At 41.4% G+C, this 17,500-nt stretch overlaps 1 protein-coding gene across 1 annotated transcript in view; it reads right to left on the reverse strand.

Moving 5' to 3' along the window:
* LOC125034186 overlaps positions 1 to 789 on the reverse strand; it is a 21,092-nt gene extending 20,303 nt beyond the window's left edge. The window contains exon 1 of the mRNA XM_047625875.1: positions 569 to 789. The gene's annotated coding sequence lies outside the window, so the exon portion shown is untranslated. The remainder of the gene's footprint in view (positions 1 to 568) is intronic.
* Positions 790 to 17,500: the final 16,711 nt, after the last annotated feature.

A 17,500-nucleotide genomic window follows, 5' to 3' on the forward strand; every position in this document is an offset into this window, starting at 1 on the left:
TTTATATATATATATATATATATATATATATATATATATGTTTTTTATCTTTTGATTTAATTGATTTGCTTTTATCTTGACATTAATTTGATTATCTCCATCTTTTGTTTTTTATTGTTTGTAGATTTCTCTTCTTATTTTCATTGCTTTCCTGATTATCAGTTTTTCAATATATTATTATATTAGTTTATATTCACTCAAAGATTCTTATACAAATACTATAATTTACATGGCATTATATAATAATACTAATAATGATAATAATAATAGTAATAATAATGGTAGAGTAGTAATAATAATAACAATAATTATTAGTATTATAATAACAATAATATCACATTCATAATACTAATACTATGAGACGAGGAGAGGAAGAGAAGGAAGAGGAGGAGGAGAAAGCAGTGAGAGGTTAAGCGTGTACCTCCCTTGCAGTTAAATCCATTTAGTTCCTATCATTGCTTTTCGTGAGCCAGGAAAGCCTAGCGCCATTTGGCTTTCCCTTCCTCTCGCTGCCTTGCATGACAAGGCCAGGAAACACCTAAAGAATGCAGCGGCTGTTTTGTCTTACCTTTCCGGAAAAAAATGCTATTCAATTTTTTGCAGTTATCGAATTTCCTTGGCGCTATTCCAGGCGTTATCGCTGCAATGCCTGCGCAAACCAAAACAAAGTTACGCCAAAATAGCAGCAGACAAATGAATATTAAATTCGAACATAATCGCAGCCAATCAGAACACGTGCGCCGAGGCGGGAGCGCAAGAGCGTGTGTCTCTTCCGTACACCGTTTCAACCCACACTGACTAAGATCGCCGTCCGCACTCGGAAGGAACTCTCACTGCCACAAGCGCAGTGCCGATCTCTCCCACAGAAAGTCCTTCGGAATATATGACGGCGCACACTTGCACTTACACACATATGTGCACCGACATCACAGCACACACAAAGAGATCCTGACAGAAGACATGCTGTCGGAAATGTAAGGTTTACGTCGCCCAATACACGAATATGTTGCAAATATATCACGCGGAGAAAGTTGCGAGCGATGAATGGGAAACGAAATCAGTTGCTTTCTAAATAAACACGCAGGAGGCTGTTCTTGGCGGTGTGTTTGCCAGTTGCTAGTTTTTGCCTTTCATTCCACAACACTGGATTTGCATGAAGAAGAAACAAAGATTATGTTCACTGGTGGGTTAGGAAAAGTCAGACGAAGAAAGCGGTGGGGAGGGGAAGGAAGGCAGTGAGAGAGACTGCCAGAGAGAAGAAAAAGACTGACAGACAGGCAGTAAAACTGATGGACAAAGAGAATAAAATAAAATCAGTAAAAACATTTTTCGTCAGAGGTTCAGCCGCAGATTCCCATCTTCGGTCCCATACCAATAATTCTAGAAATCTAATCTCCAAGACAAATGCCCCATATGCACATGCAAAGCCAAGAAATGAAACTGAAGACATCCCCAAGAGACGTCAGGGCGGCTGGCGGGCCGAGGATTAAGGTTAGGCTCGGGCGGATGCGCAGCGCTTTCACTTTTCTCATTAGCGATTATTATAATTTTATATATATATATATATATATATATATATATATATATATATATGCGTATCTGTCTACATAGACACATTTTGTAGCTATCACTGTCATCCATTTATATGCGTCATTTACAATTACCCAAACGCATCCATGCACAAACGAAAATGTACATACACTTATCCAAACAAACATACATAAACATATAAGAGCATAGACAGAAACAGACTCATTTACACATCTACACGTATAAGCACTTCTTCGGTCTGTTAGGCAGCTCTTTAGAATTTTAAGGGGAGCGCCTTCGATGCCAAAGATTTCAGCTTGGCCAGCTGACCTCTGTGGCAAACAGACTCGAATGCCCCGGCGATGTCCAGTGCTATGGCTCTGATCGAGAATTTGTACAGAGCTTTGTTCCACTCGTGGGATAAGATTCGCAAAAGGCCAGAGGACGAAAGACCTTTACAAAATCCGAATCGTCGTCCGACAGTTCTTCGAGGTGATCTGCCAGAACTCTTTCCATGTCCTTCCTAATCACAGATAGCTGTGTTACTGGTCTGTACTTATTCACCTCGGTTTTTGGCTCCTTTGCGGATTGAGGTTAGACACCGTTTCCCATGAAGAAAGCCATATGAAGCTGGATGTTACTCTCTGGTCTGTAGTTTCTAGATGCTTCCAGGCCGGGCATTATTTCTCTACAGCTTTTCTGCACTGGAAACCGAACAAGAAAGATCAGGTCTTATCAGGAATGTACGATAGTTACCCATTTTTGACAGGTGATTATGTGTGGGGTAAAAGCTTCTATCTGATCATGAATGCTCCTCACACACGTTATGATGGCAGATATGTAAAACGAACAATAACAGGTGAAATTGGCAAGGACCTTTGCTTTGCCCGAGCTGTAATCATGAAGAAGGCAGGGTTCTGTCACGGAATTAATGGAATTTTACTAAAAAATTGAGCAGCCTTTACTTCTCTCCTCCTCGCAGACATTCTTCCGCCGGCCGCACGCGCGCTTCTTGTTCGCAGTTGCTCATGGACCCTTGGGGAAGCTACTCATAAACATGGCTAGCGAATGTATTCATCATCATCCTCATCATCATCATCATCATACACTGGCACTCAGTAATAGAAATGATTATTCTCCCCCCCCCCCTCTCTCTTCCATTCTGCGGCTAATAACTTGTCTACTTTTATTGGAGGTGTTGTTCTTGAGGTTTAATGAGAAATAATATTGAAGAAATGCAATGTTTGCTTTAATAAGGGCATCTGGGATCACTTAGACTGAAAAACAAGTTCCTTTTCACTGACCAGAAATGGTAAATGCAAAATAACTAACTAGCATATTTTCCCACCATTAGCCTTGAAAAACTGACCAACATATTTACATGCGTAAACTCTCGCCATTATTTTCTTTTTTCCCTGCTTAGAGAGCAAAACTAGACATCTGAAAGCATAATGCAAACGTTCACTTCCGCTTCTGCCGGCGGCGAAGCAACAGCCGACTCGCTTGTCTACGTATATATATATATAAATATATATATATATATATAAACATATATATACATATATTTTTATATACACAAACATATATATATATATTTATATATATATATATATATATATATGTATGTATGTGTGTCTGTGCGTGTGTCTGTGCGTGTGTGTGTGTGTGTGTGTGTGTGTGTGTGTGTGTGTGTGTGTGTGTGTGTGTGTGTATGTATGTATGTATAAACACACATACACGCACACGCACGCACACATACACATACACACACACACATATATATGTATGTATACATATATGTATATATGTATAAATATGTATGTATACATATATATTGATATATATATATAAACATAATATATATATATATATATATATATATATAAGGGTATGAATGAGAAAGAAATACATGTATTTCTGACGAAGATATAACAGAAACCGGTCAAATACATATCTTGCATTGTGAAGATATTCATTCTCATTCATACCTTCTATACATATGTCAACATAAATATAAATGCACACACACACACACACACACACACACACACACACACACACACACACACACACACACACACACACACACACACACACATACATATATGTCTATATATATATATATATATATATATATATATTAGTTGTTATATGACAATTATCTATACACCCAAATAGACGGGGTAGCAATGGGCTCCCCACTTGGCCCTGCATATGCCAATGCTTTTCTTTGTCACCACGAACTAAACTGGCTCAATCAATGCCTACTCGTATTCAGACCAATTTACTACCGTCGGTATATTGATGACACGTTTGTATTGTTTAAAGACCCCTCGCATGTACATTTATTCTTGAATTATCTTAACTCTAAACACCCTAGTATTAAATTTACCTGTGAAATACAGACACCTATGTTACCAATGATAATGGCCGTTTCCATACCAGCATTTACCGTAAACCAACCTTTACTAGCCTCGGCCTTCACTTTCTCAGCAATTTCCCATATATTTATAAAATCAATGGCATAAAAACACTCATCACTAGAGCCTATAATCTATGTAGCAATTGGTCCCCTTTTCATGATGAAGTTAACCTTCTAAAAAACTTCTTTGTTAATAATGGGTACCCATTGTATCTATTTGATAAAATAACAAAGACTTTTCTTTGTAAAAATTATCTCATCAACCTATTGTATCATCTGTCAAAAGGGATCATAGATATGTAAAACTGCCATTTATGGGGAAATTGAGCTTTGAAGTCAGAAAACAATTAAAAACGCTCCTACAAAACAATTACCCACAAAAAAAAATCACTTTTGTCTTCAGTAACTCTAACACTATTGCAAATTTCTTAAACCAACCTACGAGACGCCACTTTGATTTGTGTTCTAATTTAGTATATTTATTTAACTGTCCTGACTGCCAAGTCAGGTACGTGGGGTCCACCTCACGATGGTTATGTCACTGCATAAGGGAACACAAAGGCAAGTCATTTCGTATTGGGCTACCGCTGAGCAGACCATCTTTCTCGGCCATAATAGAGCACTCTCACCAACACTCACATCCTTTCTCTAACACAGATTTTAAAATTCTTTCCTCTCATTCCTCCCGCCTAGACCTCATGATCTCGGAATCTTTGCTAATCCGAAAGATGAAACCAGAGCTTAACATCAACACTACCTACCATCCTGTTCACGAATTAGCGTTTTCCATTCCCCTAACTACCACCCATGTTGGTTAGTTTTTATATCTTTGTTCCAGTATTTTTCGTTTTTGTTTGTTTTTTTCTCCACTGTATATATACTCGTTTGTTTAACATATCTGTATTATATTATATATTTTTTGCTCACTTTCTTGGTGTAATTATTGTTGTTTGAATTTAGAGAACCTTTTTAATCCATTTAATTTTGTTGTCTAATGTACGCTATTTTTGGTTCATTATTACAGTACTGATGATAGAGATATGATTGATCTCGTTTGCTAATAAACATGAAACTGTTCACGGCCGTATTAGTCTACCTCTTCGTTATATATATATATATATATATATATATATATATATGAGAGTTGGAATAATGCAATACCGCATTGATATAGATATATAACAATCCTCCCTGACCTGGCCTCGAACCTAGGTCACTCCGGGTATGAGACCGGAGGGCCAGTACTAAGCCAACCATGCCACACAACCCACTAAAAGGTTTAGTACTGGCCCTCCGGTCTCATACCCGGAGTGACCTAGGTTCGAGGTCAGGTCAGGGAGGATTGTTTAATATATATATATATATATGTTGTTGCCTCTTTTTCATCAACTATTATATATTATATCCTGATATAATATTTGCGGTTCATACTAGTCATAGTCCTCTCTCAGATTTACTCTTCAAACTTGTATCAAATAGTTAAGATAAATGTGAGGAAAAGTTCACAACTTTTTTTAGAAAATTTACACATTTATTCATTGAAAAATATTATATAGCCAAAATGTAAAGGCAATCACATAAATTGATATGCCAATAATACAAGATCTGAGTTCATTATAATCCAATACAATAATTAGACCACCTTAAATACCCATCGTTTAGTTTTAACAAATAGCTTGCCGCTTTACTCTAAATGTTAACATGCAAGCAACTACCTAATGTCAATCTAAGCAAGCTGTTATTAATGATGAAATTAGAGCAAACAATGTCAATGCCGAAAATGGTTATAAGCAATAAGTAAAAGAATTCCTTTATCCACATACAATCATAAAAATATTAGTAAACAAATTGAATTACAGAAAATAGTGAAAATTATATTTAAGCAAGATGAACTACTTATACCAAGCAATTTAAAACATTAAGTTAATGTCCTTATACAATTACTAACTTAAATTTAAGATTATCTCCACTAATAATTAAATGAGTACACTTCAAAAATGGACAGAAAATATCTTATACTAAATCAGGCAATCATAATACTAAATTGATCTCGTTAAGCAGTAACTAAATCAAGCAAAAAATTATCCTAGAAAATATTTAACTGATACATACATTATGCAAACACACAATTATTCTTACGCTCCCCTGGAAATGAATAATCTTCATCACTGTTAAATCACTTCCGTAGAGCGGAGATCTCTTAAAAGTAATTAATTAATTCCTTACTTTCTAAACTAACTTAATATATCCTTACACCTAAAATTCAAATCTATATGTATTCAATGATATCATTCTTCAAACTTGACAATCAAATCTATAATTATTCCATTATATAATTCTTACTTCCAAAATTAACTTAATCAAATACAATTCTTGGTCCATTATATAGCCACACATAAATCAGGAAATAATCCCTAATACTACTTAATCCACATTATCCACAGCACATTCCCGTCCACTATGTTCCCTCAAGATAAGGCACTTCAAGCGGGCTTACCAAGATGTGCCACAAAAGTGACATGGCTACTGGATGCTACTCCGAAATCTAATCCGCCGTTTGGCTATCACTAACCATCTTTTATTCCCGATGTGGGAGCCCATCCGGCCACATCCTGAACAGTTATCATGAATATTTATTTTCACTAATTTGAAAGATACTTGCGCCAGGACTTTCCTGTGTCCCAGCAAATTTTCAACACTGTTATTATCACTTTAAACTTTTCTACCTGCCAGAAAATTTTATTTTCTTGTTCCCAGACTGGTGTGTTATAATATATATAGCGATCGCTTCAATCTAGTTATTGTTTCCGCACTCGTGACTTCTTTTTTGCTTCTGTTAGTCCGTCACGTGGCGTCACTTTGTCACGAGATGTTTTCAACACTTTGACGTCATGGTGCGCCTCTATTTTTTGTATCTGCGTCTTGTCCTGTTGACCACATTTTTTGTCTGGAGTCCGCTCGAATCCTCGCAATGTTATTATATTTTTGATGTCTCGTCCCGGCTTGTTTGTTTCACTCGTTCATGTAGCATCCGCTTTGCCCTCGCGTTGTTCACGTGATAATGCCTTTGTGTGTCTACGACATATATATATATATATATATATATATATATATATGTGTGTGTGTGTGTGTGTGTGTGTGTGTGTGTGTGTGTGTGTGTGTGTGTGTGTGTGTATCCAGGTGGATTCCGAAACTGTAGTCTCATTTTTCAATAAATCTAGTTTTACATTGTGGGTTTTACTACCATATATATATGTGTGTGTATATGTGTATATAAATGTGTACATATATATATATATATATATATATATATATGTGTGTGTGTGTATATACAAATATGTATATAATATATACATATGTGTGTGTGTGTGTGTGTGTGTGTGTGTGTGTGTGTGTGTGTAGTAGCATGACTCCGCAACCTGAAGCTCAGCATACTTTCCCAGGTTGGGTCATGCCCAGGTCCGCTTCGGCCCGAAAGGGCGGGCCGAAGCGTCCGAGGCCGGAGACCGACTTTGATGAAGAGTCGGGACCCCCTAAACGCTTCGCCCAGTTCAAAGTGCCAGCTAAACCCGAAGGATTCGACAATGCCTACCAATTGGTCAGGGCATTGGAGCTGCAGCGGAAAATCCGGCTGTCGATCCGGGTCGCCCGAGATCAGGGCATGATCATAATGCCCAAAGATCAAGCTACCCTGAATTTCCTCCGGGAAACGAAGGAGCTAGCCGATGGGAGGAAAGTGAGTCTTTCCCCACTAAATCAGTCTCGTACGATGTGGAGCTGATCGCTTCACACCCACAGGTCGTGCAGGCTTCCCGAATGTCGAAGGGGAAGACCCCAACCAGGCAAGTCCTGGTGACCATGAAAGGTGCCCCAACCACTACCCCTGATCTGGGTAACTGGGGTACCTACAACCTTCGAACGTATGTGCTTGAACCACTTCGGTGTTTCAAGTGCCAGAAATACGGCCACCACCAGGCTAACTGTACAGCCAAGCCTAAATTTGGTGTTTGTAGCAAGGCACACAACACAGAGGTATGCCTTAAGGCATACAAAGAAGAAAAGAGAGACACATCAGCCAAATGTCCCAACTGTGCCAAGAAGCATCATGCCTGGAGCCTGACTTGCTCTGTCAGGAAAGAGGCGGCCCTCAGGCGACAAGAGGTTGCTCAAAAGCGACCAGACTTTGTTCCTGCCCCCCCAGGCACCCACGTCTGGGGAAGGAACAAAAGTGAAAAGGCCTCCCGACCTCCTAAGAGGAAGGAAGCCGCCCCCCAGCCGACACCGGATGTCTCCAACAAAAAGGAGTTTCCGACAATGCCAAACACGCAGAAAAGGAACCTAAAGAAAAAGGTTCTAAGAGCACCACAAAAACCCCAACAGATGATCATCTCTTTGACAAGGACGATATGACTCTCCTGTTGACTGCCGTTGTCTCAGCAGTAGCAACAGCCCTGGGGAGGTCGAGTGAGGAGACCGAGAAGGCAGTTTCGGTCGCCATGACGGCAATGACCCAGACTGTCGCAGCCCTGAAAGGAAGAAAGCTGGATAGAGCAAAGCCAGCCCCACCCTCACCCCAGGACGAGGCTCCCCTCCTCACTCCAAACCAGGCCATGCCTTCACAGGCAGAGCCAAAACAGGCTGAATCTGTGCAGCCAGAGCCAGAGCACGCTGACCTTGCCCAGGCAAGGCCAGCCATGAAAAAGCCTGAGAGAAAAGCCAAACCAACCAAAGTCAGAGCTACCCAAGACTCTCCACCCCCCAATGGACCCAAGGATAGCCTGACAACAGACGAGGAGCCCTCAACCAGCGAGGACCTCGCAATGGAGTTGTCAGACTCCGACGATGTCTCTAATGTAACTATCACTGAGTAACATCATGACACACCATCTAAGCATCCTACAGTGGAACATCAATAGCTTCTCTGCAAAGAACGCCTTTCTCCAAGCAGTAGTGCAATCAAGGAACATTGACATTGTCATGCTCCAGGAGACATTAACAGTGGACACTGTTCGCTTCTCAGGGTATCATGTCTTCACACTTCCACGAACACCTGGCAAGAGAGGCTTGATCACCCTTGTGAGAGCAGCAATCCCCTGCTCCGCAATAGCCGATGCATCGCACTGTGGAGACGATGTTGAATCCCTTGCCGTCGAGGTTCACCTGGCCGGGGGGCCCCTCAAACTGTACAACGTGTACAGCCGGCCAGGCTGTAGAAGCTTAGACATCAGCCAGGTCTGTGCTTCTGCTGCACACGACCGAGTGATCATAGGGGGAGACTTCAATGCACACCACCCTATCCTGGCTCCCTGCCGGGCACCGGATGCGGCCGGCTATCACATAGCCGACGTGCTAGAGACATTCCCTGAGATCACTCTCCTCAACACCCAAGAGCCAACGCATGTCAGAGGAGGGGTCCTAGACCTCACTCTGGCCACTGTGACTCTGGTGTGGAGGATTGGCTGGCGTGTCGATGAGACCGTCACAAGTGACCATTACGGCACTATAACTACCCTCATGGATGCTGGCCCAACCAAAATTCCTAGACCGAATCCAAGATGGAAAACAGACAAGGTCAACTGGCAGGCATTTCAAAATGCCTTGTCCCTCTGTCTGAGATGCAATGATCCCCCACAAACCGAAAATGTGGAAGTGCTCAAAGCTAGCCTGCTAAATGCAATTAATGAAGCAGCCTCACTGACCATGCCCAAAACTCGGCCTGGGTCGAGAAGTCACAAAGACGCCTGGTACTTCAACGACGAGATCAGGGAAGTCAACCACAGGGTAAACATGTGCCGAAAACTATTCCGAAGGCAAAGAACCCCTGACAACTTATTCCTCCTAAGGGAGGCTGTCACAGATGCCAAAGAAACTGCCAACAGAGTCAGGCAGGAAAAGTGTCTGGAATGGTGTGAGTCCTTTGACTTCCAATAACCCTCTCAGAGCTGTGGTAACGGGTCAAGTGAGCTACCAGCCGCTCAGCCCCGAGGTGCACGCATCACAACCCCCAAGCAGAGGCTAAAAGACTGGCACACGAGTAGCAACAGTCTGCCAGCCGAGCTGAGGGCAAGACAAGAGCGTCTACAGCCAGACAGACATGCTCAGATCAGAGAAAGGGCAGCCGAACCCGATAACTCAGACGTTATCTTTTCTCTGAGGGAACTAAGGAAAGCCTATAAATCCAGTTCCAACACAGCCCCGGGCTCTGATGGGATCTTGTACCCCATTATCTCCCACCTAGGACTAGCAGAAAACGGGACCCCCCACGAACACCTCCACGGGTTGACAAGGGGCATGGGCACGGCACACAGCATAGCCACGCTCTTAAGCACAATCAGCAAGGGCCCAGCTGTGGTGGTATTCCTTGACCTCGAGAAAGCTTTTGAACTGGCAAGTCTGCTTGCCATTCAGAAAAGCCTGATTTAGAAGGGAATCAGAGGAAAGCTCTTGGCTTAGATAGGTGACTACTTCAGGAACAGGACTGCCAATGTCAAATTCCAGGGTCACCTATCGCAGCACATGCCGCTCGAAAATAGAACGCCACAGGCTGGGGTTCTCAGTCCAGCCCTATTTAACACTTTAATGTCCTGCATCCTCAACATAAACCTCCTAGTGGGGTGCTAGATCATCTCGTATGCAGTGGATCTCGCTATCACCTCCATTGGACCACACAGCCAGAATAAAGCCCAGCGTTGTCTGGACCTCGTGTCCGAGGAGTGTTGTAGGACAGGACTAGAGATCTCTGCAGCCAAATCCAAAGAAAGTTCGAGGCACAAGACTGAAAATCCAGGGAGTGGAATTAGAATGTGTCCAGGACTACCTATACCTTGGGGTAAGGATAGACCGGACCCTCTCCTTCCAGAAGGAGGTCCAGTACCTGGTTGACCGAACCAAAGCAAGACTGTCTGTCATGAGAGCAATGACTGGGAGACGCATAGGAGCCAGACACAAAGTACTAAGATCATTCTCTGTACATGCTGTCCGGCCCATTGTGGACTATGCCTCAGTCGCTCTAATTGCCGCCAAGAAAAAGCACACAGACAAATGCCAGGATCATTCTGGGTGCCCCGAGGTGGACGAAGGTCCTCAACCTCCTGATGGAGGTTGAGGACTCACAAATCGATCTAATGGCAACACAATTTCTGTCAAATGTCATCCAGGCTCCCAGGAACACAAGCCTAGGACAAAAATTAGTCAGACGCCTCGAACAAGACAACGAGCAAACAACTGGCAGTCTCACACATCCAGGGTGTTGATACGCCATCAGCTCAAAGAACAGCTTCTTGCTAAGGGCATGGACTCCCCCCACCCCGACTTTGCCGAAGTCCCGCCGTGGGCACTGAGCCTGATAGAGTTCAACATAATGAGCCTGTCAATGAAAAAGAGCCTATACCCCATGCCTAGCCTAAAGGCAGAAGCCCAGAGGGTCATTGCAGCCATCACTCCTCCGGGTAGTAGAACATACTACACGGATGGATCAGTCGATCCCTTGAGCCACACTGCAGGCGCCTGCTTTGCAGCAAGGGACGCCATGCAATCCATGAGGGTAACAGACAACGACTCCTCGCTACAGGCAGAGGCAGTTGCAATCATTGGAGCCTAGGCCACACGTCCCTAAGAGAAGGACACATGGTCATACACACAGACTCCAGGGCAGCCATGGATTGTCTTCAGCACAGCTCACCCACAGACAAAATCTACCTACTGACCACGATTCTCACAATGGCACAGAGAATTCTTGCTCAGGGTAGAAGAATTATCATCAACTGGGTCCCAAGCCATATCGGCATCAGAGGGAACGAGCCTGCTGACAGACTAGCCGTCGTTGGCAGGGGTATGCCCCCATATCCCATGACGATAAATCCAAGCCGAAAATTACTTAAGGAGAAGTGTGCCTTGGTCGGTCGTACCTTCCTATATATATATATATATATATATATATATATATATATATATATATATATGTGTGTGTGTGTGTGTGTGTGTGTGTGTGTGTGTGTGTGTGTGTATGTGTGTGTGTGAGTTTGTGTGTGTGTATGTGTATATGTGTGCATTTATATATATGTACACACACACACACACACACACGCACTCAGTGTGTATGTGAAGGGTATTTAAATGACACCTTAAACATATGGTTTAGCAGGAGTAGTGAAACGGACGGTTGGCTTAACCTCTTTTATTGAGAAGCGTAAGCAACACAGATATTCACACGGATACAAGTCTTGGTAAGTCTTAGTGCTTGGTCTGCCCGGAGGGCGGGCGCAGCGGAGCCAGCCTGACCCGAGCGGGCGGCAGGACTCTGTGATAACGAGTCTCTGAAAGGACTGAGACTGACCTGGGTCATCCTGAGCCTTAAGTACTGGTGTGGGGGCGTGGGGCACGTTGGGGCGCCTGCGGTGAAGCCACGCGTATACGTGCTTTTGTACGCCACGTGGAAGCTATTTATACATACTTATAGTGTATGTGTTTATATATGTATATACCTCCCCCCCATACCCATCACCTACCCCCCCTTCTTGTCTCGATCCTTCCACACTCTCGTCCCCGTATTGGCGCCCTCTCCTCTACTCGTTTTCCTTGGTTGTTCAACCTTTTATCTCTATCCCTATACTATCCTGCCTGCATCCTATCCCTATCCTGCCCTGTATCCTGCCGCGTTTCCCATCGTGCCCCTCTTATTCGCGCCCTCTTCTTGCTCCTCCGCTTTTTCACTTCCTTCTGCTCCTACGCTGATCCTTTTCCATTCCTTTCTCCCGTTTGTCCTACCTCCTACCTTTGATCCTCTCCTCTCCTGCCCCCATCCCATCCCTATCCTAGCCAGCATCAGCGCGAGTCGAGCACAGCCACACCACTTCCCTCTGCCAGCCTCATTTTTTTTTTTTTTTTTTTTGTACATTTTAAATTAAACCTTTATTGAGATCCTTCGTTATCCAAGCATATCCAAGATTCTCATGATGTGCGGAAACAGACATCCAGATCTGCTGCGACTGCACCGTTTTTTTTACGTTTTTGTATCTCTTCTATTTTAAGCTCCGTTTTGTTTTTTCATGGTTTCTTTTTAATTATTCATCCTTTTAATTTCTCTTTTATAGCGAGCGAAAGTAACTTCTTTTAAGATTTATATTAAAGAATTGCAGCAGATTGTTTTACGTATTTTTTTCTCCTTAATTATATATTTTTTTAATGATTTCCTATAACGTTTTATTGTTTTTATTACTGGTTTTATCTTTTGTATATTTTCTTTCATTATAATAATTCTTATGTATTGCTTTACACTATTTATGTGCTACGCTGCCGTCCGCGGGAGTTGATGTAACCTCTATGTTCATGTTAAACAAAGTGGATACTTTGACTGTGTTGTGACTACCCTATGGGTTACCCGTCTTTATTCTACACCGTCGATGCCGAAACAAGGCTGTACTGCCCCTTTTACTTGCCCAGGGGTATTTATGATGGACGCGCTATTTTACCATTTCATATTTACTGTGAACCATGTGTGCTCCTTTTTACTTTCACTTTTTCTTACTCTGAATTGTACCCGTCTTTTACTCGAGCTTTTACTTCAGCTCTTCTTTTTCCCTCATATTACCTTTTACTTGTTTTATGTTAGATGTTAATTCTTTTTATTGTTTTTAAGTCCTTCTGGCATACTTTCAGTTTCTCTTGAGCCCTTTTGGCACTTGTCTTTTTTACGTATTAACTTATTTTACTTTGGGGGCCTTCTGCACAGTTCTTTTGTTCATTTTAGATTTTGAGTTTTATTTATCCTGTATCTTCGTATTGGTCACGCTCCTGGGAGGCTGCATCTCCGGGGATAGTTGGCTTGTGAGCTCGTGTGCGTTCTGAGCCATCAGCTCGGTCCCCTCACCCCCTTTTCATTTCCCTCGGCCCCGAAGCCTATAGTCTCCTGCCGCGCGGATGGCCTCATTTGAGTTCCTCTTTCACAAAACCTTACAATACACACACACACACACATATATGTGTGTGAGTGTGTGTGTGTGTGTGTCTATTATATGCACACACACACATATATAATATGTGTGTGTGTGTGTGAGTATATATATATATATATATATATATATATATATACACACATATATACATATATATATATATATATATAAAATATCTATATGAATATATGTATGTGTATATATATATATATATATATATATATATTTATATATATATGTGCGTGTATATGTATATAGATAGATAGATAGATAGATAAATAGATAGATAGATAGATAGATAGATAAATAGATAGATAGATAGATAGATAAATAGATAGATAGATAGATAGATAGATAAATGTGTATATAATTATGCATTTATATATACATGTATAAATGTATATAAGTATATATACATATTTATTTATTCATTTATACATATATGTGTCTGTGTGTGTCTGTATGTGTGTGTTTATATATATACATATGTATATTTACATACATACCTACCACCCTTCTTCCTCAGCCCCCCCCCCCTCCTTCGGCCACCTTCCTCTAGAATTCTCAGCTGGAAGAGTTGTTTATGGGGCGTTGCCATAGCAACAGGAGCGGAAAGTTGCGGGAGATCTATGGTCGTTTCCACTAAGGAGGGTTACGCTCTCTTGCTCAAAGGAGGAGGAGGAGGGAGAGGGGCGGGGAAGGGAATGGGGGGGAGGCACACACACTGGTAGTGGGAGAGGGTGTGGTTGGGGATAGGTGCTTATTCGTAGATCTATAGTTAGATATTCTTTCATGGTTACGTATATTGATAAGCATACAAACACATTCAAACAAGCGCGCACGTGTATATATATATATATATATATATATATATATATATATATATATATTTATATATATATATATGCACATATATATATACATATATATATATACATATATATATACATACATATATATACATATAATATATACATATATATACATATAGAAATATATACATACATATATATATGTATGTATATATACATATATATACATATATATATATATATATAGATGACTGTCGCGATGGTCTAGTGGTTAGAGCACTGTACTCCGACCCTCATGGTCCCGAGTTCAACTCCCCGTCGCGGCAGTCGTAAAAATGCCTGCGCTCTGACTGCTGGCTCGAGCCCGAGAAAACGACATACCGCCTTGAAAAGTCAAACGCAGGTGTCGTAGGGGAAGTCGGCGCCGTGGCACACGTGTTAGCGCGCCTAACAGCGGTTGATTAGGAAGGGCATCCAATCAGGCGAGGGTGGCAATGCCATATAACCTCTTAGTAGTGAATTAGAGAGGCCTATGTCCTGCAGTGGAATGAATGGCTGTAAAAAATAATAGTAATAACGATATACACACGCACACGCATATATATTGTTTGTGTGTTTGTTTAGCCGTAAACTCTCGAACTCGCCAAGAATTCCTCTTCATTTCGGTTATTTTCTTCGTCTGATGAGGATCTCTGAACGTGTTCGAAACGTTTATTTTAAATTCATATTTTGGTTGTTTCCACACACCCACACACACACACACACCCACCCACACACACATACACACACATACACGCACACACACACACACATATATATATATATATATATATATATGTGTGTGTGTGTGTGTGTGTGTGTGTGTGTGTGTAATATATATATACATATGTATGCGGTGTTTGACGAACTACTTGCCGCCAACATTCATGTTGTCAGGCTCTGTCCCAGAGGCATCAAAGTGTTTGTATATTAAAATTGTCAAGGAATATTTTTCTCGGTGTACCTCAAGTTTGCTTGCATTTGAGTTCTAGAAGCACGGAACATCCTGCAGTAGAACCACATTTCTGCAGCCTCTATATTGCCTTGGGTTTCAGCCGTCAGTGTCCCAGACTTGCAACCATATAGGAGAGTCGACCATACAAAGGTTTTAATAGTCTGATTTCCATTTGCATTGAGGGCTTGTGGTCTGTTAAGATATTCCGGAGTTTGGAGAATGCATCTTCTGCTGGTCTGAATCTGCGTTTGGTTTCCTTCTTGCAACGAGCATCTGAGGTGCCAAGAGCTCGTAAATGATTGAAGGAGGAGACCCGTTGGACTTCTACTTCTCCTTGTTTCAGTGGACAAGTTGGTCGGGCCTCCGACTTTGAAACTACCATGCATTTTGGTCTTTCGTTATTGATATAGAGGCCAACACGTTTCCTAGCTTCCATAACAGCATTAAAAAGCTTCCAGAGGTCATTTACAGATGTGGCCATGAAAACCGTATCAAATTGCATAACAAAGATTGATGATCTTAGAACCAATGGTAACGATTCCCTCCTGACGATCTTTAATTTCCCGCAGAATAACTTCAGAGTACAGATTGAATAGGTCACACAACCTAGTTCGACACCTCGCGAGGTAAATGTTTTACTGGTGTTGGAGGGCTGTCTCGGAAAGTATTCTCATGAAGACACCTTTATTCTTCATAAACCCAAACTGGGTCTCTAGTATTTGGGGTAAGAGTAAGAGTCTTCTGATTCTCTGTAAAATGATTTTCGGTAAAGTTTTAAAAACATTCAACATCAGATTGACTGTGTGATATTGTGAGCAAAGAATACTGATTTCATCATTTCTTTAGGTAACTTGCCAGTTTCATAGACATCATTTAGGAAGTTCCACATGAGATCAATGCCTCTCTCTCCTAAGGCCCTGAGCATTTCGATGTATACACCGTTAAGACCAGTAGCTTTTCCAAATTTAATTTGCTGTACACTTCTGATTTCGGAATTGGTGAACCAGACATGACAGTTTCAGGACGATCTTATTCATCGTTAATAGGTTCTTGAACATATTCTTCCCAACGAGCACTGGCAACCTCGGTCTTGTGGAGAATGATGCAACTTTAGGAGGAAAGGGATTGTTGGCCAGTAATCTCTTATCTTTAGAACATCTCTTTGGGATTACAACAGTTTCTTAACTTCGTCTCATTTCTCCTACAACCACTTTTCCCTTACTTTCTTACATTGTTTTTGTAAAGGTTGTTTACTAGTTCTTATTGCATGGTGTTCTGTTTTGAAACTTGATGTTTTTGTATCAGGTCTTTCAGCTTGGAACAAGCTTGAGGAGGTCTTCTTTTTCTCTGTTGTCGGAATTGTCTTAGAAGCTGCTGCTTGGATATTCTCAATTAAGGCACCAAAATGATGGCCAATGTCTTTGTTAGAAGTGTCTGGAAGATTTTTTTAAAAATCTTGTTTAAAGTTTTCTCACACTTCTTGATTAGTTTGTAATGTGCCGAGTTCAAAATTGGGGGCAAACCTACCTTTCATTATTTTTTTAAGGGACAATCTAAATTTTACAATCACTGGAATGTGGTCAGAATTTGCGTCTGCGCCCGAATATGGTCGGGAGTTCTTAATTGCGTTTCGTTATTTTGAATTAATCATAATAGATACAATTTGGTTTCTGGTTCTATCACCCGGACCATCCATGTATATCGTCGTCTGGGGTGTACATTAAACCAGTATGAGTGATGACCAGATTTTTCTCCTTTCTATAAATTTATCCCCATATTAATTCCGCTC

This window comes from Penaeus chinensis, chromosome 17 (genome assembly GCF_019202785.1).
Source record: "Penaeus chinensis breed Huanghai No. 1 chromosome 17, ASM1920278v2, whole genome shotgun sequence".
NCBI classification, from domain to species: domain Eukaryota; kingdom Metazoa; phylum Arthropoda; class Malacostraca; order Decapoda; family Penaeidae; genus Penaeus; species Penaeus chinensis.